Raw genomic sequence first — 22,420 nt, forward strand, 5'->3', positions numbered from 1 at the left:
TGTGGTCTAAGAATAATTTGTGAACTTTCTATGACCTGTGTTATACAGGAGATCAAACTAAATGATCACAGTCGTCCCTTGTGGCCTTGCAATCCATGAATCTGTGAAAATGGACTAGAAGCCAAGAAGGAAGTTGGAAGTGTCAGGAGTATTACACAAGTTAGACACATATGGGATTGTTTTCTTTTCTTCTTAAATTTACATCAATTATTTACATTTTCAGGAATCCTACATTGAGCCAGGTGAAATAACAGGTTTTATGCTAACCAGTCATGTTCAGGGAATTAGTCCATTCCCCCCATGTTGAATCTTGAAAAATGTTGTCACCAATGATCAGTAAAGCTATTACTAATTTCCAGAGATATTATAGTTCTCATTCATCAAAGACTTCAGATAGCTGAAAGAATGCAATTGCTCCAGGATGCATTGTCAACTCAGTTGCTCTCTGTAAAGTACTACTTACTTTGATTTTTTTCTATATTCATATTAAGGCCAAAATGAGGAGCAGCTATAATTATTCTTGCATTAGAATTTTGTACGTAGAGCCCTACAAATTTACCAATATTTGCGGTTCATTTTTGCTGATACAGATTCAGATGTGGATACAAATTTTGTATCTAGAACCCTGCAAATTTTCAAGCATCCACCTTATATGTGCAGGTATCCGCATCCGCAGATGTGGATGAGAATATACAGGGACCATTTTTGCAAATGCGGATACCAATTTTGGATTCACGCAGTTCTCGATCTGTATGGAACTTTGCAATCTCAATGAAAACTAGTGTTCTGCATGACTCATGGTAATGTCATCACATGATGTACTCTGCCTTTGAAAAACAGCATGTTTCTTATGCTGTTCACTCCCTGCACTCAGTTTTACTGTTTTTAGTATAACTTGGCGTCCCGCGCACAAGGGAAAAATCAGAAAGAGTAATGTTCCATTACAACTTTGTTTGTCCCTCCTCTCTTTCCAAAGCAATTTTCTATTTTGGTGGAACTCCAAAGTAATGTGGGTTAACTCTTGTACTGGTTTTGAGTGGACATGGGTCTAGGTTATGAAATTAGACTCCCAGTTTGTATTCAAATCTAAATACCTCCACATTTGTATTGGATTGGATGATGTTGCATGCCTCAACTAGGGTTGCCAGGTGTCCAATTTTCACCCAGACAATCTGGTAATCACATCTTCTGTCCGGTAAAAAAAAAAAAAACCAGAAAATGTAAAATGTCAGCATTATCCCCGCCATGTTCGGGTTTTTTTGTGAAAGTATCTGGCAACCCTAGCCCCAACACAACATCTTGTATGAATACCAATTCATGTCCAAATTTTAGAGATATTAAGATGCTCTAGTCTGGAACCATCTCCAATTCTCCGGTAATAAATTTCTGAAATAGTAAAAGTTAGTCTAACAGCCTTACTTTCTCACTCTCCGGAAGATGCATTCATCGTTACAATCCTGAAAAGGGTCATTTTTCTTACCTCTAGTTTTGAGTGGGTCCGAGGTCCAATAGAAATATATTGTCTAGCTCTCCTTACGATGAGATTCTAGTGTATGCAAGCACTAGAGGCTGTTGGAAGCTGAATAGACATTGATATTTATCCAAAATAAATAGAGATGGGACTTAATATAATACCAAATATGAGTCCTTCTCCCATCAAACCTTTGGGGAATGTGGACCAAATCTGGATCTATGCTTCAGTTGTGGTCTAGATTAGTTCCCATATTTTTCTGAACCATTTTGCCCATCCCTATATTGTGTTTACTAAGGACATTGCACTGTTGTGTATGGATATTGCAACACAAAGTTCTGACATGAAAAGTTCACTTCTCAGAAAATTTTGTTCTTCAGGAAGAAAAGTTGCAAACCATCCAGGTTTATCCTGGAGTTCCCAGGAATTAAAGATAATGCCATGTGATGAAACCTCCTGTAATATTTTCAATCTAAATTGTCAACCCTCAGCTTGACAGCATCCCTAGGTCCAGCACCAGTGTGATACTAAACATTTGATAAATCTTTGCTAGGATACCCAACAGAGGATTTTGCTATACACAAAACTATTTTCCGACACTAGTGGTCCATTTCCCCTGAATGTGATGGTTTTACTAGGATTGAAATGTGTCATAAATGTTGATTATTTACTGATGTAATAGGATTATAAACACATCCTGGCCTGAAATAGTAACAACAAACAGCAAAAATGTGTTTTCCATTACCACCACCTCCACTATAAAAATTGTTCCAGAACCCCTGCAATTCTCTGTGTTAATTTGACTGCAGCTCCACTTGACTTCAGCTTGCTGTTTGCTGTATATTAACTTCTTCCACATAACTATGTGTGTGTCGACACAGCAAACCATTATTTCTAAATAATGACAAGTTGGAAGACTTCTTACTCTGACTCTTGTAAGCCTCGACTTCCCTACAAGGAGTAAGGGAAGTCGAAGGAAGAGTGTTCTTCTTTTGACTTCCTGCTGTGTGATCAGCGCCAAAAGCCAAATTAAGCTATTTCGACTTCAGCTATGCAACGGACATAGCTGAAGTTGCGTAGTTTAATTAAACTTTTTCCCTGCTGTGTAGACATGCCCTATGATATCTGAAATTTCAAGTTTATTAGGTGATTATGGAAACTCTTCCTCAGGTGGTTAGTCCCATTGATTTTAATGGGACTAAAGATTACTCAGTAAGGATTTGTAGGATTGGGCCCACAGGATTCATGAGCATTTGTACAGATAAGAAGCAAAGGCCTGAACATTAACGCCTTTGGAACAATACCTTCCAGCTCTCATTATTGCTCTTCTTTTTTATATTTCTCAACCAGTTCTTAATCCATCCTCTTGTCTGATCTAGGATTCTTTTAGCTAATAGAAGTTTGCCATAAGAAATTTCATCAAAGGCTTTCAGAAAATATAAATAAATAATGTCATCTGCCATTGCAAGACGTTTGTAACTTCTAAAATATCAAGGAAGCGAGACTGGCAGAATTCGTCACATTCTGTACTATGCTAGTTATCCCTTATTAAATTATTGCTTGTCCTTGGAGATATGCTAGTTCTGAAATATCTTCTACCTACTTATTCTTTTAATCCCATTTCTCATTGCTAATTACCTGAGAAAAGTTAGGTGACATCTGAACTATGTATTATGAATAGCAGAGATGTTTTTCTAGTCTTTAAAAAGTAACTGGTAATTTTCTTTTGATTGTTGTAGAGTCTCATGTAAGACGAGATGGCTAAAAGGCTAGACACAGCATGGGCCAGAGCTGTTTAGGCTATTATGCAGGACTCAAAGCTTACTTCCTTTTCCTATTGTCCACAGACTAATCAGGGTCCAAACCAGCTCCCAGCACAACCTACTGCAGCTGAAGATGACCAAGGATCACCCAACTACAATGCACTCTTGTTCTGGAGGGAATGTTGGGGGAGATGTATATGAGCAGCAGAGGCTACTTGCCAGAGAGAGTGCTACTGGGGTCCTTTCCTCTTCTTTCCCCCAGCAGGTTCCCATGCATGGGATCAGTGTCCTCCTCTTTTCTCATAACCGAATCATGGAAGTATATCTTAAATGGAGCTAGTATGAGGTAGGTGCATAACTGGTTAGCAAACTATTTCCAGAGAGTGGGTATCAGTAGTTCACAGTCAAGGTGGAAGAGTATATTAAGTGGAGTCCCACAGGGATCTGTTCTGGTCAATATCTTCATCAATGATTTGGATAACAATAGCAAGAGTACATTTACAAAGTCTGTGAATGACACCAAACTGGGAGGGTTTGCAAGTACTTTGGAGGATCAGATTAAAATTACAAATTATTTGGAAAATCTGGAGAAATTATATGAAGTAAATAGGATGAAATTCATTAAGGGCCAGGGCAAAGTACTACAGTTAGGAAGGATAACAGTGCACACACACACAAAATGAGAAGTGACTCCCTAGGAAGGAGTACTGTGGAAAGGGCTCTGAGACATACAGCGGATCACAAGCTCAATATAACTTAACAGGGTAACGCTGTTGGGGAAAAAAAAGCAAACATTATGGGACAGATGAGCAGGAGTGTTGTAAGCAAGACACAAAATGTAATTATCCTCCGCTAGTCCACACTGAGTAGGCCTCAGCTGGAATATTGTGTCCAATTCTAGATGCCACATTTCAGGAAAGATTGGTCAAATTGGAGAAAGTCCACAAAGGTGCAACAAAAATGATTAAAAGTGTAAAAAACATGGCCTGTGAGGAAAGGATTAAATAACTGGGTCTGCTTAATCTGGAAAGAGAAGACCTGGGGTTGGGAGGAAGAGAGAAGTTTTCAAGTACATAAAAGGTTGTTAGAAGGAAGAGGAAATAATTGTTCTCCTTAGCCTTTAAGGATAAAACAAAAAGCAATGGGCTTAAAGAGCATCAAGACTAGTTTAGATTGGGCATTAGGAAAAACTTCATGTCCAGGTTGCTAAACACTGAAATAAATTGCTTAGGGAGGTTGTGGAATCTCTATCATTTGGAGATTTTTAAAGGCAGATTAGACAAATACTGGTCAGGGATGGTCTAGAGATGGTAATTAATCCTCCTTTGAGTGCTGGGGACTGGATTCTATTATTACTTGCTCCACCCAGGAATGTTCCCCACACATAGAAGAGAGGAATGTACCGTGTAGCCCAGTACACCAGCATAATGCCACTCAGCAATCCACCTTCTTCAGAAGAATCTCCAGCTGCTCTGATAGAGCAGCTCTGTCCCTTAGTGAAAAGAGGATAGAGGCAAGGGAATGGGATCTGGCTCCATGTTTAAATCATAAAAACTCAAAACTCACTCTTGGCATGAAACCTCTGCTCTGTCCATACCTGCAACAGCAAACACCTTCTTGTATTGAAAAGCAGAAGTGGTCCACTCCAGACATTCCTTTCAGCAAGAAGAATTCTCTAGGTATTATGAAAATTATACCTTTCTAGTTGAGTATTTTAATGATCCCAGAAGCTTGTCCTCTTACATTTATAAATATCTTGCTGAGCTGCTCCATACAATGTTGAACTGTAATTGTTTTGGGGAAAAGAAAGCTGAAACAGTGACCAAACGCAATGGCCAGTATACTGTGAATCTAAGCTCTCTGAGTGCTAATGTGGAATAATTGTTTTTTAAAATTAAGATATTTAGGAAAAAGATGTTTAAGTACCCTCTAAAAGTGTATTATATGATTGACTGTAACACATTAGAAGAATTTAAACATTAGCACTTTATTATGCTTCTCTGTGGTATTATGAACTTCTATTATTGAAAAGTATCAGAGAGGTTGCCGTATTAGTCTGAATCTGCAAAAACGATGAGGAGTCCTGTGGCACCTTATAAACTAACAGATTTATTGGAGCATAAGTTTTTATGGGCAAAGACCCACTTTGTCAGATGCATGTAGTGGGAATCCCAGAGGCAGGTATAAATATATAGGCATAAGAAAAGAGTACCAATCAAGAATAAGGCTAGAGATAACGAGGTTAATTCAGTCAAGGAGGATGAGGCCCATTTTTAGCAGCTGATGTGGAATTGTGAACACGAAGAGAGGAGAAACTGCTTTTGTAGTTGACTAGCCATTCACAGTTGGCTAGCCAAACATGGACAGTCCCTACGTAAAAGAATAAATGGACACAAATCAGATATCAGGAATGGTAATATAAAAAAACCTGTAGGAAAGCACTTCAATCTTCCTGGACACACAATAGCAGATTTAAAGGTAGCCACCTGCAACAAAAGAACGTCAAGAACAGACTTCAAAGAGAAACTGCTGAGCTACAGTTCATCTACAAATTTGACACCATCAGTTTAGGATTAAACAAAGACTGTGAATGGCTAGCCAAGTACAAAAGCAGTTTCTCTTCTCTTCGTGTTCACACCTCTACATCAGCTGCTAGAAGTGGGCCTCATCCTCCCTGACTGAATTATCCTCATTACCTCTAGCCTTACTCTTGATTGGTACTCTTTTCTTATGCCTGTATATTTATACCTGACTCTGGAATTTCCACTACATGCATCTGACAAAGTGGGTCTTTGCCCATGAAAGCTTATGCTCCAATAAATTTATTATTGAAAAGTGATATTTCAATAGTATATAAAAATTATAAAGGTATTTTTAATTACACAAGTTCAATAAAAAATGAAATATACAATATAGTTGCTTGATCTCAATTTTTTTTAAGAATTTAAAATAGTGTTGTCTTCAATGCCACAGGACTCCTTATTTTCCTTTGTCTGGTTTGGACCCTGGCCAATTCAGAGACTGCTTCTCTTTCCTCTAGGCTATTGCAGCAGTGGAGATGAGCATGGAGGGAAAGGAAGAGTTTTGCTAACATTCAGTAACTGAATTGTCTGGGTATGGAGATATATTATCAGTAAAGAGACATCAGACTTCTGAGCTCCAAGACAGCCACAATCTATTGATCTTCTGACAGAATATATGGTCCATCAGCACTTTTCTCTGTGGTGTTGCCATGCTAGTGAATTGTGGGCTGACCATGAGAGGGCTCCTTCTGTGCAGGGGGATCCTGCAGTTTCATGGAGCTCAAGTAGTATCTCCTAAACTGTGTTGCTATTTATAACATGCCTGCACTCTGTTCTCTTCTTGTATTGGCTATTGTCAGCCAAAGGTTGTTTTAAGTTACATTGGGGGACCAGTAGCTCACATACCTAGCTAACCCAGCATCTTGAGGGGTACAAAGTCAAACTTTGCATTTCCCTTTTTGACCTGTGCCATTCGGTACTATAGCTGTCACTGAAAAATCAGGGTCCTTGTATTTACATAGGCTTTTGCCTGAATGGAGAGTGGGACAGGTACATACATTGTAGTTTTATTTGTAACTTATTTTATGCTGGGTACATGAGATAAAATATCAAAATAAAACATAGTCCCTGATCATCTCTGCCGGGAAAAAACAAAATGATGAAAAATTGTGTTCTCTGTCCTTCTATCTATTTCCGGGCACCATTAAGTTCCATTCCTGTCAGGAAGGAAGTGTATGAGAACAAGGAAAACATTTTAAATGACAAAAAAACAAAATGACTTAGTGATTAAGGAGTGTTTGTTTGGGGAGAATGCCTGGGACACCTGTTCTTTCCAGCTCAATGAGATGTTACTTAATGCACACTGCATTGGATTTAGCATCATTGAAACAGATTGGCCCCAAAATAATACTTTCCCCAGCATATGCAGCATTAGGAATGGGTATATCTATACCATAAAACGTATTAGTAATTCACAAGTTCTGGCAATATAGTTAAACTTTGACAAGCATCATGTGATCCTTAACAGATGTCTGCATCTTTGGATGAGACTGCCTAAATACATTGCTGTAATGCGCAGTACAAGGTTGAAATGTATTCTTATGCTGTGAACATATTTACATCCTCTTATATGGAAAAATTGAAATTATACTCATTAAATATATGAACATGACATTTTATAAAAGGATAACTCTGGATCCATCCTTTATTTCTCTGAGTTATAGATGACCTCATAACTTGTGAGTGATGGAGCAAAGCAGAGCTAGAAGTGAATTATGAAAGGTCATCAGTGTATTCAGAATCAGCCCACACTAAATTCTGATTTTGCAATACCAATTTTAGCTGTAGTTTATATGAAGTGCTGGAGCACCATGTGTATCTTGGTTGCAATGTGGCGTCACTGGTTGTATTGCAGTTCTTTTGAAAGCAGAAAATGAGCAAGTATGTAAAGAGAAGTAGGGGCTATATTATAAGAGCAGCCATTGCTACGGATCCTTCCAGTGATATAAAAGAAAAGAAGATCACTGGAAGGTGATTAGCAGATTTTTTTTAAAATTGTGAATAAATTCAATAGATCAGGACCTGCTCCCAGGAGTCTCGTGTAGGGCTTCTCCACACATGAATATCAGCTTTTCTGCTTAGCAGAGGACTTGGGAACTGCCCCCGTCCCAGAACTTGCGAAGACTCCTCTGTGTGAACAAGGGGAGGAGACGAGGAAAGGTAGAAGGAGTAAGGGTGAGGCTTGGGAGTGCCTGGCAATTTCTATTTTTGCATTTTGGAATTGTCTGGAAAAGAATGCAGTCTGAAGGCTACCAAGGAATTCAAATATGCAGTTGTATGTCTTTCATATTAACAGTTACAAACTTTTCCTGTGTTTACAATATTTTTTCTGTATCAAATAATTTGCGAGGGTAAACAGGTCACATTCCAGTGGAGTCTTAAAAAAAGATTTAGGGATTATACTGGACAAGCAATTTAACATTTATTTCCAGTGGTATGCTGTGACAATAAGGCCATGTCTACACTAGGAAACTATTTCAAAATAACTAAATTTGACTTAGCTCCCAATTTTACAAAATTGAAATAGCATGTCCCCACTACAGGGAAGCCTCAAAATTAGCACAAGGCAGGCTCTGTTAATGTGGACATGCTACCTCAACTTAGAGCACTAGGAAGCACTGGGAAGTATTTAGTTTAAGGGAGTAGTTATTTTGAAATAGCAGCACTGAAGCATACATGCTAACACTATTTTGAAAGTAGCATTATTCCCTAAGAAAAGCAGGATTACAGATTTCAAAATAAGCATCCCCTTATTTCAAAATAATGAGCTTGGTAGTGTCGATGTTCCATTTATAAATTTGACCTAAGGGAGGTTATTTCAGAATAAAGCGCTAGTGTAGACGAGGGCTAAAAGCCAAACTGATGCTTCCCTAAACAAAGAAGTAGTGAGTAGGAATAGTGGTAGAGTAGGAATAGGTAGGTGATTTTACCTCTGTATGTGGAACTGGTGAAGCTGAACTGGAATACTTCATATGGTCTAGGTGTCAACATTTCATAAAGGATGTTGAAAAATTGAAGACAGTGCAGAAAAAAAAGTGACAAAATAATTTGAGGACTGGAAAAAATGCCTTACTGTGAGAGACTTGAGGAACTCAATCTGTTTAACTTATCAAAAAGAAGAGAGATGACTTGATTACAATGTACAAGTACCTTCAGTGAGAAAACACTGGACACTAAAGGACATTTTAATTTAGTAGAGAAAGCCTAGGAAGAAGGCTTAAAACTGAAGTCCAATTCCATTTAGAAAAAAGGCATTTTTTTTAAGCAATGACAGTAACTAATCACTGGAACAAACTACCAAGGAAGCTGGTAGATTTACCATCTCTTCATGTCTTCACACCTTTCTGGAAGGTGAGCTTTAACTAAGCACAAATTATGCTTTAGTCATGCACAAATTACCAGGCTTAATATAGGGGTAACTGGGTTACATTTAATGGTTTGTGATATATGAAGTTCACACTCTCTATTGAAACTCTCTGTTGCCTGTTTTTAAAGTTGGTCTATGTACAGTCATATATATTTGGCTTTACTTTCAACTTTTTATCTTATTTACTAATGCACAGAAGTGCATAGGTCTCAGTAACACCAGACAATTCACTTATCTCTCAGTATTGTCTCTAGGGATGAAATAGTGTCACTGATTAACAGATTAACCAATAAGCAAAATTTACAGGTTAATACTATAGACTACACACACATCCCCACCCCCCACTCCCTAGTAAATTTTTAGCAGGCTAGCCAGCAGCCCCGGCTCAGTCTTGGTTTGTGCCAGGTCTGGGACCTACCCCTGCTGACATTCTGCATTTAAAGTGTATTAGGAGCCAGGTGGGCTGGCAGCCCAGTTTAGTTCTGGCTTGTGCTGGGTCTGGAAGCTCATCCCCACCCACCCTGGACTGGGGCTGCTGCCATACTACGCTGCTGCCTCTGTATCAAAGGCAGCAGTGTGGAGTGACAGGCACCCAGGCCAAGAGGGGAGCCATTTTAAAAAACAGTTCCCCTCACAGACTGGCTGCCTGTTGCTCCATGCTGCTGTCTCAGTACCAGGGAGTGGCAGGAGAGTTGTAGGGGGCTCCATAGGAGTAGGGTCACAGGCAGCTGGTCTGCAAGGGGAGCTAGTTTTTAAACTGGCTCCCCTCACAGGTGCTCCCACCTGGCATCCCGAACTGATGCCTTTGATACAGAGACAGCAGTTCAGAGTGGCAGAGGGCTCCTTGGGTGTGGATCAGAATACACTGGCTACCGGCCCCACCCCCAGGCACTATAGAATAGTCGAGTAGCTGATAAGAATTCATCAGGTTAATCGACTATTTATTTAACTGGTATTTAACATCCCTAATTGTCTTAACTATTTTGAAATGCCCTTTTTGTTGTTGGTTAGTACCACACCATGTCCTCTTTGTTGTTGGTTAGTACCGCATTAGAGTTTTGAATGTCTAATTAATTCAGATGATATGATTCATACATCTTCATCTCTGTGCCTCTCCTCCTCTGTCTCACTGGTAATTATAGGGTTGGGTAATTAGAGGAATTACCCACCCTTACAGTCTTATTATTTTTTACCTTCCTTCCCTCGTCTCATCTTTAAGCAGAAGTTTATTCTCATGTCTTCTCTTTGCCCCGGAGGTCTGTACAATGTCCCTAGTGCTGTCTTTATTTTTAGCCTTGTCTAGTTGCTTAATCCCAAATTGATTCATTATATTTCTCTGAGGTTCACTATTGCAATTTTTCAGCTCCAATTTTTTCTCCTGATACACAGCTCCATTTCTTCCTCTGTCTCGTACTTTTGTCTTCCAGAAACTCCCGAAGCCCAGTACACAGAATTAATACCCTGCCTTGGGAATAAATCGTGTTTCTCATGTTACTGCTACAGTAACATGAATTTTGATTAACAGATGCTTGATGTTTGAATATTGTACTTCTGTAGAAGTGTCCCTAAAAGTAGTATCATAGTTGCAAACTAGATGAAGATGGATGCCATGAATATTTTATAATTCAGTTCATGGATGGTCCTTCTAAAGTATAGATTTCATATTTCCATTCCATGGGGAATCAGCAACACTGTTGCTAGATTCACATTACTTTTATTAATAGTTCCACTAGTCTGATCCTCAAATTTAATTATTACAATATCAGAGAATTTTAGGACTGAAAGGGTATGTCTAGACTGCATCCCTCTGTCAGCAGAGGGATGCAGATTAGGCAGGTCGACATTGCAAATGAGGAAGGGATTTAAATATCCCATGCCTAATTTGCATAAAAATGGCCACCACATTTTGCCGACTCAGCACTTTGTCAGCAAAAAGCAGCAGTCTAGAGGGGGATCTGTCGAGAAAGAAAGTCTTTTTTGACAGATCCCTTATGCCTCCTGCAAGGAGGTTTATAGGATCTGTCAAAAAAGGCTTTCTTTCTCGAAAGATCCCCCTCTAGACTGCTGCTTTTTGCCAACAAATTGCTGAGTTGGCACAACGCGGCAGCCATTTTTATGCAAATTACGTGCAGGATATTTAAATCCCTGCCTCATTTGCAATGTCGACCTGCCTAATCTGCATTCCTCTGCTGACAGAGAGATGCAGTCTAGACATACCGAAAGAGACCTTGAGAGGTCATCCAGTCTCCTGCACTCCTGGCAGGATTAAGTATTATCTAGACACCTGCAACAGGTGTATGTGCTCTTAAAAATCTCCAGTGATGGAGAGTCTGCACCTCCATAAATGTATGCTGCATGTCTGTACTGTGTTAATTGCACATCTGCTTGAGAGGGACCTTGAAGGCAAAGTTCGTTTTGGGATCTGATCATCCTCAATGATTGAGGTGTTGAGATCCATAGTTTGGGAATGCAAGGACTGCAATACAGGATCTAGAGCTAGCCAAAACTTGGGATTTCAATTTTATGAGTAATTCCAGAATTGAATGGACACTTGTCAGCCAACGGTCAGGGCTGTGTGTGTGTGTGTGTGTGTGTGTGTGTGTGTGTGTGTGTGTGTGTTACCGGGAAAAGGTTTAACGTCCGTGACTTTACCGCTAGGACCGGGGTTCCGTCGCGGAGGGCAGCCAACAGGCTGACGGACGCCCCAGGGTTTATAGGAAGAGCTTATTACATCTCAGATTTCAGCTGCTGGGATACAGGATCCCTTCGCAGTGGGCAGTCTAGGGAAGACTAAGAGATCTGTCACCTGGGAGTGACATGATCCAAAACGCCCAAGCTCTTCCTATACCTGTCCCTTATGACCGGCTGAAGTTCTTTTAAATTATGCTTGGTTCTGTTACAGCAACTGAAGGAGTCAGGTTAAAGCTTAAACAGTTACAGGTTTATTGTTACAGGGTAAACTTAGCTGTTAAATGCTACTGCTGTGTTACAGATAACACAGCCACTACAAAGGACAGGACAGAAATTACACTAATAAGTCACTTACAGGAACCATGAAACCCTTTTGGTTCTCTGAGCTCTTATTAAATGCATGCAAAATAGACACCTGGCAGGTATATATCCTCACCCCTGTGTTCCAGACTTGGCGTGGCCAGCGTCTTTCTCTCAATCCCTCGGGAAGAGGTAGGGTGACGTTGGGTGTCCCACAGACCTCAGGAGACAATCAATACCTGCCAGCAGACAATGCAGACAATGGGCACCTCTGGTATGTGATGGGCGAAGATTCCTCTCCTGGGACAGTGCAGGCGTGTCAATTATTGGTACTAGCCATCAGGGTGATGGGAGGCCTCCCAGTCATCAGCTAGCCCATTTACTGTCTAGTTTCTGTTTATGGTAGAGTCAGGGACAGGCAGCACACCTGCGTTCCCAGAGCATCAAAGGCTGACTGCCTTCCTCTTGCTCTCTGGGGGGGGGGGGGGGGTCAAGATGGGGTTCATGTCTGGCTACAACACTGGAGGTACATCTGCATAGCAGCATTATTCAGGAATAACATCTACACTACAAGCCTTTTTTTTTTTTTTCAAAAAGACCTCAAGCTAGAGGACTTCTTACTCTTACTCCTGGTAATCCTCATGTCACAAGGAGTAAAGAAAGTCGAAGGAAGAAAGCTCTTCCTTCAACTTCCTGCTGTGTAGACAGCGCCTAAAGCAGAATTAAGCTATTTCGACTTAAGCTACACAATTGACATAGCTGAAGTTCTGTAGATTAATTTGACTTTAGCCCTGCTGTGTAGACATATCCTGGAAGTCCATCCCAGCATCTCTAGGCTACCAGCCACACAATGGTGAGCTTGAACATCCTGAGAGCTCTTAGGGTTTCCAGGCTGTCTGTTGCTGAACTAGATACCTAGACTGTCCTGAGCTGGGTCTTTAGAGCTTCTATGCTGCCATCTTCATAGCTAGGGGACAGAAAGCCTGGAAAGACTGGGTCAAAATGAGGTTCTCAAGGCTTCCAAGCTCCTTGCTGCAGAGCCAGCAGCTAAGTTCTTTCAAGGGCTCTCGGGTTGCTCCTCTTGGAAACTATACCACTTGCCTAGAAGGAGGGGAAATTCTGGGTAAGAGATGGACTAATTAAATATAGAGCCATGACACCAATGGGGAAAAAAAGATGTTTCTTAGCAAGTTATGAATTTCTGGTACTTAGCAAAAGAAGCGGGGAATGGGGGAGAGAGAACATGTTTCTTTTTATTTTGGTAGTTTTCTGCCATTTCCCACAGGAAACTTTCTACATAGTTAAAAATGCTCCAACAAAACCACACTGTAATTTTCTCCTTAAAATAAATGAGTTCAAACACTGAATTTACAAGCAGAAAGTACTTGGTGGTTTTCTAGTCTCCATTTGTTTATCACCCCCTGTGACGGCGCGTCAGGTTTTTCCCATCTCCTGCACCCCTGTAATGGCACGGACAGACTCCACCAGCCAGTAGAATAGAGGAAGTTTATTGCTTCTCCAGGATACAACACAGCACAGATGTAATCTGGCTACTGGACAGGCCTAGGATGCCTCAGCCCCCCTTGAGATGGGGGAGACTGGGCCCCTAAATTCCAGCCCCTTTCCCTAGGCTGTCTCCTCCATGCTCCCAGACAGAAACTAACTCACTCTTTCAGCCCTGCCCCCAGCCAGGGCTCCACTCCGCCTTCTTCCCATTGTTCCGCTCCCTGGGAGATAGCTGGTCAGACAGGTTTGGAGCCCCCTTGCATAATGACTCATCCCCTGCCCTGCTGGGCCATGCTACAGACAGCAGCCAGTGGAGGTCACCCACAGCCCACTGCCCAGCATAGCAACCAGTAAGGTACCCATACTACGTCACACCACCAAACAGTATTTATAATTTGGCATCATTCAGGTCAGGAAGTTATTATTGGAGAAGGGCCTGAAACTGTTGTAAGTCAGGGTTGAGGTGCATTATGTCAAAGGAATTGTCCAGACTTTGCCAGTCTGGTGTCCCAGCTCAAGCAGTATGTGATAATACTCACTAAAATCATTCACAAGTTTAAAGAGAAGGTAAAAAAAAAAGTTCTGGGAAGTAATTTTTCCTTCAATGAAAATAGAAATAAAAATGATGTTTAGAGACGGAGTATGTGATGCTTATAATCATGGTTGTAACTCTTCCAAAAACTGTATTTGCCTATAATGTTGAAAGTTGCATTTCCCCTCCATGCCATTGTGCATCTTTATTACTTTTATTTTCCCATAGCCAGAGACCTCCTATCCCAATCTTAACTAAAACTACCCACTAGAGCTGCATTAGCTATCATTTTGATATTGTTTGTTCAGTATTGATGCAAAGTTAATGTTTTAAAGTCAGGCTGAAATCTTCCCTAATGCAGTTTTGCAAGTTACAATTTGCGGTTTTAGCCATCCATTCTTTCTCTGGTTTGTATTCTCCTGGGAAGTTTATGGCCTACTTCTGGAATGCTGAATGAATATTAAGAAAATGCTGTTGGCTTTAGGACATGGGAAACTTGAGAAATGCTCTAAACATTGAAATTCTGTAAAAGAGGTGTGTTCTCTGATCAATCTGTGTGCGTAATTCCCATTGGCTGGGAACTGGAAGCACACAGCAAGAGCACAGAATTTCCAGTATAATATGTACTTAAAGAAAAACTAACATAATTAATGATAAGTAAGATTGGGTACTATATTTTCATTACTTCTTCAAACAGATGTCTCTATATTCACAGATCTGACTTGGCAAATCGTGTTTGGGAGGGACCAGTTAGCGTTTGAGGGCAAGGGGCTCTGTACAACAGGTTTCCCTTCTCATCTATGGGCCCAGTAGCACAGAGAAAGTGGTGTTCCTGTTGCACTATAGAATCTTCATGATGGAAGGTGAGCGCACAGTGAATAAAGGCCCTGAGAATGTGTGCATTTTCCTTATGCTGCTTACAGAAATGTAACAAAAAAGTGCTATTTTGTACCACTTTCTAGTTATGTTGTTGAATGTATAGAAATGCCTCATAGGGTTAATTAATACAAAAATCATCCACATGATAATGTGGTTGTGAGTATTAGTTAAAGCACTTCGAAGAGGAAAAGTGTCATCATGATGCTAAATATTATTGAATACTTAATTATCCACAGGTTCTCTGTTACCCATTTGGGTTATTTTCTTATTGGGGTGCATAAACTCTGAGCTGTCCATTCTAAAAATCAAACATTGAATTTCTGAACAGCGGAAGACATTTTAAATACTATTGATTTCAAAAACTGTTCTCTCCAAAGGCTTGAATCCGGTGCCATTGAAGTCAGTAGCAAAAGTCCTATTGACTCCTGTGAAGCAGGAATAATCCCAGGTCCAGACTTCTTTCATAATTATTATTTATATAGCATTATATATAATTTACAATAGTATCCTTAGGGTTTCCTCTTTGCATCTAAAGGTACCCTTTTTTTTTTTAAAGGAAGACTTTATTTATAATTATAAAACATTTTAAAATGTATTGTTAGGGGGCTTGGGAGCACTTTCTCATTTTTCCCACTTAGCATCCATTTTCTTTCCCCCTTCGGCAGGCCTCTTCCTTCTAATGTCCACATTTCTATGAGTTTAATACTATCCTGATGTTTTTATGATCTCTTTCCCTTGAAGATAATATCTATCTCTGTTCATCCCTTCCTACCCACAGCCCTGAGTTCACTAGTTAAAGCAGTCATATCATGTAAACAACTTGAGGAAAAGGAAAGGCAGATGGATTTGAACCCTACCATCAGAAGATGGCTTCCTCCTCTTTGCTCCCCCTCCCCCATACACATCAGAAGCACTTGATATAAGTACCTTACCTGTCCCAGGTATTTCAGCTGCTGCTTCATCCAGGGCAAGGGAACAATATCCAGGGCAAGGGGACACAGGAGACCTTCAAACCAGGCTCTTAGGGAAGTGCATTCAATGATGTTACAGTAGTGTTCATAATTGAGTCCTCTCTAAGTTAAAAGATGACATCCCAACATGAGCTCATTTAAAATTGACCTTTTTAATATGTTACAGCAGCATATTATCTTAAGCTTTTAGCCATGTTGGCTCTTAAATCAGGGTCTAGATGTAAAAGGCCATTACAGAGTCCTTGACTTACATATTTCACAAGAGACCATTTCAAATGTTTTCATGGTTAATGCTCAGAGCATTCAGGGCTATTTAGAGGAGAGATCAAGAAAGCTGGTGACAATTCAGTGTCTTTGCATGCTGTATTCCACTGGCTACAAATATTCAGTAATGTGAGAATAAGCAAAGTTAAATAAATAATGGTTAAAATGTAATGCTATGAAATTAAAAACTGTGATTTTTTGCTGTGAAATGAAATGTAAATCTTTTTTTTAGTTCAAGATAAATTTTTGACCTGTGTGTCAGATATTCATTAATTACTAAATTTCATTATAAGTTTATAGTTTTATGCTTCTAAAATATTCTTTCCTATAGGAAAACATGAGATATTTTATTGTTTTTCAGAAAATTGTGGAAATAATGACTCGTCTTTTCAATAATTTACACAGGATAACTTCTTGATAAGTATCAGAGGGGTAGCCGTGTTAGTCTGAATCTGCAAAAGCGACGAGGAATCCTGTGGCACCTTATAGACTAACACACATGCATCTGACGAAGTGGGTCTTTGCCCACGAAAGCTTATGCTCCTACACTTCAGTTAGTCTATAAGGTGCCACAGGACTCCTCGTCGCTTTTTCTTGATAAGAAGATTCAGCATGGCCTTTCCGCCATTCCCTCCCCCCTCTTTGAATAAAAAGGATTTGGACATTTTGGATACTCAGAAAGCAAGGGAACTTTTCAAAGCAGAACACAGACAATGCTTATTAAGTGCTGCTATACCACCTGTATTAGGTGTTGTAGTTCTCTTGACCATATAAAGGTTTTTAAGGAGGAGGTAGAAAAATTGTTCTCCTTGGATTCTGAGGATAGGACAAGAAGCAATGGGCTTAAATTGCAGCAAGGGAGGGTTAGGTTGGACATCAGGAAAAACTTCCGGCCTGTCAGGATGATTAAACACTGGAATAAATTGCCTAGGCGGGTAGTGGAATCTCCATCACCGGAGATACTTAAGAGCAGATTAGACAGACACCAGTCAGGGATGATCCAGACAGTGCTTGGCCCTGCCATGAGGGCAGGGGACCAGGGACTCTCAAGGTCCCTTCCAGTTCTAGTGTTCTATGACTTTATGATTTAAAGCCTGAGTTTGGTGCCTCACTTTTGTATGATTCTGTTCTCTCCAGACACTGCTGTTCTCCATGTTTCTAAAGTTCAGAGTGCCCTGCAACTCAAATCATTCAAGACACTTCCCTAGTCCTTGGAGAGAGATTTATGGCCAAACAGCGTTGGGTCACTTCCCTCACCACCGCTTAAACTAAAGGTGAGCAAATACCAGCCTGTGGGATGGATCCAGTTCACCAAGGTTAGCCTCGGTCGGCTGCCACCACTATATTTATCTGCATCTCTGCAAGTATGGATGGTTGCAGCTCCCATTGGCCATGAATGGCAATCTGCAGCTATTGTTAGCTGCAATCACCTGTACCTGTGGAGGCTCAGGTAAATATAGTGGTGGTGTCCCACCAGGAGCTAATCCTGGTCAACCACCGCTAGTTTATTGCCACACCTGGCTTAAACTGAAAGATTGAAAATACATTTGGGGGACAAGGAGTGGTTAGACAAAGATTTTAAAAATGTGATTTCTAACAACTTTACATATCTGTGTTTGAATATTGCAACTGTGCGATAGGAAGCAAATCTTTATCTAACCTAGACATTTATTTTTATCTGTTGGAGGGGAAGTTGAGGGAGAGAAGTCCAGTTTGTATAACTCTGTGAGAGCATTCCATCCTACTCTTGTGGAACTCTGATTCTTGAGGAGCTAAGGATTGGTTTAGTCTATATTAGAGAACTATCACAGGGTGATGGCACTTTGAGAGGAAATGGGAGCCAGTGCACAGTTGATCTTAGTGGAAGATACCAGGACCTTAAGGGTATGTCTAGACTATATTCCTCTGTCGCCAGAGGGATGTAAATTAGACATACTGAAATTGCTAATGAAGCGGGGATTTAAATATCCCGCGCTTTGTTAGAATAAAAATGGCCACCACTTTTTGCTGTCAGTCGACAAGGAAAGCCTTTTCCGACCGATCCTGTAAACCTTGTTGGCACGAGGCATAAGGGATCGGTCAGAAAAGGCTTTCCTTGACAACTGATCCCCATCTAGACTGCCGCTTTTTGCCGGAAAATTGCCGCATCTGCAAAAAGTGGCGGCCATTTTTATTCTAACGAAGAGCAGGATATTTAAATCCCCTCTTCATTAGCAATTTTGATATGTCTAATTTACATCCCTCTGGCGACAGAGGGATGTAGTCTAGACATACCCCAAAAAGGCAGAGTCAGAAGCAGGTGAGGTAGGCTTCCCTCCTACCTCTTGAAACCACAAGAAGGAAGTGCGCTTCTAGACTAGAGGAAGCTGTGGTAGATCAGGAGGCTTCTAAGGAGAACCCTGAGTAATGGGGGAAGGCCAGGAAAGCAGCAGAGGTGATTTGCCTGCTGACCTCTTTAAGTCAGGGAAGATATGTCCACACAGCATCTGGGAGTGAGCTTCCCAGTTGAAGTCCACAGGTTTGTTGTGAGTGGGGCTAGTGCTAGCATGCTAAAAATAGCTGTGTGGATGTCACTCCGAAGCTGGTGGTGGGCTTGAGGCCAAGGTTCAATTTGAGCTTTTGTTTTGGTGGTGATGGACTTCATTTTGAGGACTATTTTGACCTGTTTATGTTGTTAAATTAGCCCCAAGCAGGGGTGGTGGTAGACACAACAAAACATGCATGAAGTTTACTACATAGCCCTAAGAGAAGGGGAAACAGTCCTTTGCAGAGCCAACCCAAGCCACATGGCTATGCTAGGGAGATGATGCACCCTGTTACATGGACTCTTTGGTTACTCCAATTCATGTCTAGGTGACCACACCCCCAGAAGCTAGAAGAGCTGAAGTGCAATAGTGCCTTTGTGTTGCCGCTTTGCTTTTGTTACATCCCGTATGCCAGAACTGAGAGAGAGGATGGCCCAGAGTCACTTTAGCAGCTTTAAGCCCCCAGAATAGTTCCAGGTAAAACACCATCAAAACTATTGTTAAATCATGTCAGATAGTATGGATTTAAAAATATTTCTTACAGATTTGCTGATACGCACAACAGAACTTTGACTGTGAAAAGAATCCAGCAAATATTTTGTTGCTGAAAATTAGAATAGGGTCTTGTTCAGGCAATCACATAACTTGACGTCCAGTGTAATGAATATGTTAAATAAATAGCCACAAGACGCAGAAAATACATGAAACATATTCCCTGGAATCTGCTATGACACTGAATTTTTCTTTTGGGCATTTCTAATTTAAAGTTTATTCTAGTATATGTGTACCCCTCTATCCTAGTTAAGAAAAAAATGTGTACCTATGAATAAAAAGTAGTAACAATAAAAGCACATTTGAAAATTATAAAAGTAAAAAGCATACTCCTCGACTGCAGAATATTCTAAATGTTTGAGGCAATTGAATAACACATGCCTGGCTATGCCATACCTGAGTAATGCAGTTGCCCTGTACTTGTGCTATTAGAAATTGTAATAATGGCATCATATGAACACATTACATTAGGGATTAATTTGGCCCAAAGCATTCCATTACAAAACAGAGTAGGATTCAATGTGTATGTTCAAATGAAACATCCAGCATCTGCTATATGTATCTAGAATGAGCCCTAGCTATTACCATATATTTTCCTTGTTAAAATGATTTTTGAACTTTTCATGACATTGCTGCTGGAAGTGATACCAGACCATATTTAATAGTCAATGCTCATTTTAGTATTGCTTATTTTTATTACAAATTCTGATTTGTAAAATGCATAAGACACTATGAAGGTATTATAGTACTACTTGAATACTTGCTGCTATTTAATATCTACCTTATAGTTGTACTGACTATAGTTTCATTGTGTCAGCCATTGTAGGAAGACATGGTTCCTGATCTAAAGAGTTTAGTCTAAGTGTAAATTTACCTGATCTTTGTCTCTATGCTGTAAAGTCAGGCAAAACCTGTTAAATTGTCTAGAAATTAATTAACTTTTCTTCATGTGTTAATTCTTAATTATAAAGCACCCAAAAATATGCAGTAATTCAGTTTGCTCGATTGACTCAATATCTTGGCCTCAATTCATGCAGTGGAATATTTAAGGGATTATTTCTTTGGGGTATTTTATTTAGAGCAACTTCAACGTGCTCAGCACTCCTATAACATCTTGTGGTTTCACATACATCAAAGACTTTATTCTCATGACATTTCTAGAAGCATTATCCTCATTTTACAAATCAGGACCCCAGAGGCAGCTAGTGAAAACCAATCTCCTCAAAAGCTGCTATTGGGTTTGGGTCCCAAATTGAGCTACAGGTGTCTCATGTTGGGCAAACAAAAAGAGCCACCCACAATTCTAACATTTTAACATGAGTTAAGGCCTACCTACATGGGGATATAAAGGAATATTAATCTGAATGGTTTAAAAAAATAGATTACTTGTCATAGATTACATTTGAAAGTTTTGACAGAGCTGAGAGTAAATCCCAGGTCTCCTCTTACGGAATCTTGCTAGTTAAAGGAATGGAGGGAAGGGGGACTTTTCTTTTAATTAATATTTTATTTTTAAAACAAAATTAAGTTTTACAAAATCTGTGAGCATTCTTCAGTATGTATTGATATATAGCAACAGCTGCTGCATATAATTTTTGCTTAGAGAGTGAACTTCATTTTTTGTTTGATATTAATGGCTCCTGTGAGTAGGGCCAGCCTGACCATATAGGCAAATTAGGTGTTCGCCCAGGACTCCAGGCTTTAAAGGATGCCAAATTAGACTGAAGTACATTTTTGTCTCTATTTAAAAAATATATGAATATAGTATCTCTTATGAACAAAAGTATCCAGTATGGTATTTGTAATCAGTGCATCATGTCAGAAGCTGAGTTATATTATTTATTTCACATTGTGGAGAATGGTTGTGTATGTAAATACAATTAAAATGTGTCATGGCATAGTTTCAAAAGAGCACCCCCAAGATTTGCTGCATGGGAGCAGGGTCTGGCAGCTCCTCTTAATGAAGGCCGGTCTGTGACCTGCAACAGCTGTTCTGCCACGTGATACCTCTGTGTCCATACGGTTGTATTGAATTGTACGTGAAAAATGTGATGAGAGTTTTAACAAGATTGTAAAAGGAAATTCACAGGTATTTGTAAGTTTAAGATTGCGTATTTATTGTAGACTATTGTTAAAGTAATAGTAAAGCCCTGATTTTTGAACATCTGACCATTAACAAACACCACTCAACATATACATTTCTTTCCATTTTAATTGAAATGGTGTTTGATGATAATAGAAATTCTGATCCTCTGTTTAATTTTTTTAATACAGGTTGGACCTCCTTGGTCCAACATCCTCGGGACCTGACCAGTCCTGGATGATGGATTTTGCTGGACCAGGGAAGGTCATTCTGCCCCATCCCCTTGTTACTGCCCCCTCAGCCATGGCCTTGATGCCAGCCTCCCAGCTGGCTTCCCCCTGCCCCCTCCACATTCAGGGCTCCTGGCCCCATCGTGTAGCCCTGCTGCTGGCATGCACAGCCCCACTGCTGAGCTCACAGCACAGCCCTCCTGCTGGGGTCTAGCTGTGCTGCCCGGCGACAGCCCCACTTTGGCTTTGGCCTCACCGCCCCGCAGCCTCACCGGGCAGCTCTGCAGGTGGCATTGGAGCTGCTGGGCTTTTTGCTGTGCTGCCAGGCAACAGCCCCTCTCCCAGGTTCCTGGCCCCACCGCCAGACTGCCCCGTGGTCAGGTTCTTGGCCCTGCAGGGCAGTGATGCTGCATCCTAAACTTGGGCAGCTGTGCCACTTGGCAGTAGCAGGGATGCTGGGCTCCTGGTTGTGCTGCTGGGTGGCCCCTCTGCTTCCTGCCCCTACCCTCCACAGTGTCACCACTGGGCAGCAGCCCTACTGCAGGGCTCCTGTTTTGCTGCCACAGGGCATCCCCAGTACTAGGCTCTAGCCTCAGTGCAGAGCTCCTAGCCTTCATGGGGACTCTCTGGTCCTAGGACATCTTTGGTCCTGGCAGACCAGGGATCTTGCCAGACCAAAGAGTCCCAGTTGAGAGTTTCAACCT

The 22,420-nt window shown here is 40.7% G+C and overlaps 1 long non-coding RNA gene across 2 annotated transcripts in view; it reads left to right on the plus strand.

Annotated features, from left to right (window-relative positions):
- Positions 1–22,420, plus strand: part of LOC112544130 (uncharacterized) — a 132,425-nt gene that overhangs the window by 104,740 nt on the left and 5,265 nt on the right. Inside the window, exons 2-4 of one of the 2 annotated variants that reach the window (XR_012905643.2) lie at positions 14,928–15,075; positions 17,464–17,600; positions 19,180–20,418. This is a non-coding gene — a long non-coding RNA (uncharacterized LOC112544130). Of the gene's footprint in view, positions 1–14,927; positions 15,076–17,463; positions 17,601–19,179; positions 20,419–22,420 lie in introns of those variants that run through there. The other variant, XR_003087451.3, reaches the window with a different exon arrangement.

The sequence above is a fragment of the Pelodiscus sinensis genome, chromosome 8 (assembly GCF_052426305.1).
Source record: "Pelodiscus sinensis isolate ZL-2025 chromosome 8, ASM5242630v1, whole genome shotgun sequence".
NCBI lineage: Eukaryota > Metazoa > Chordata > Testudines > Trionychidae > Pelodiscus > Pelodiscus sinensis.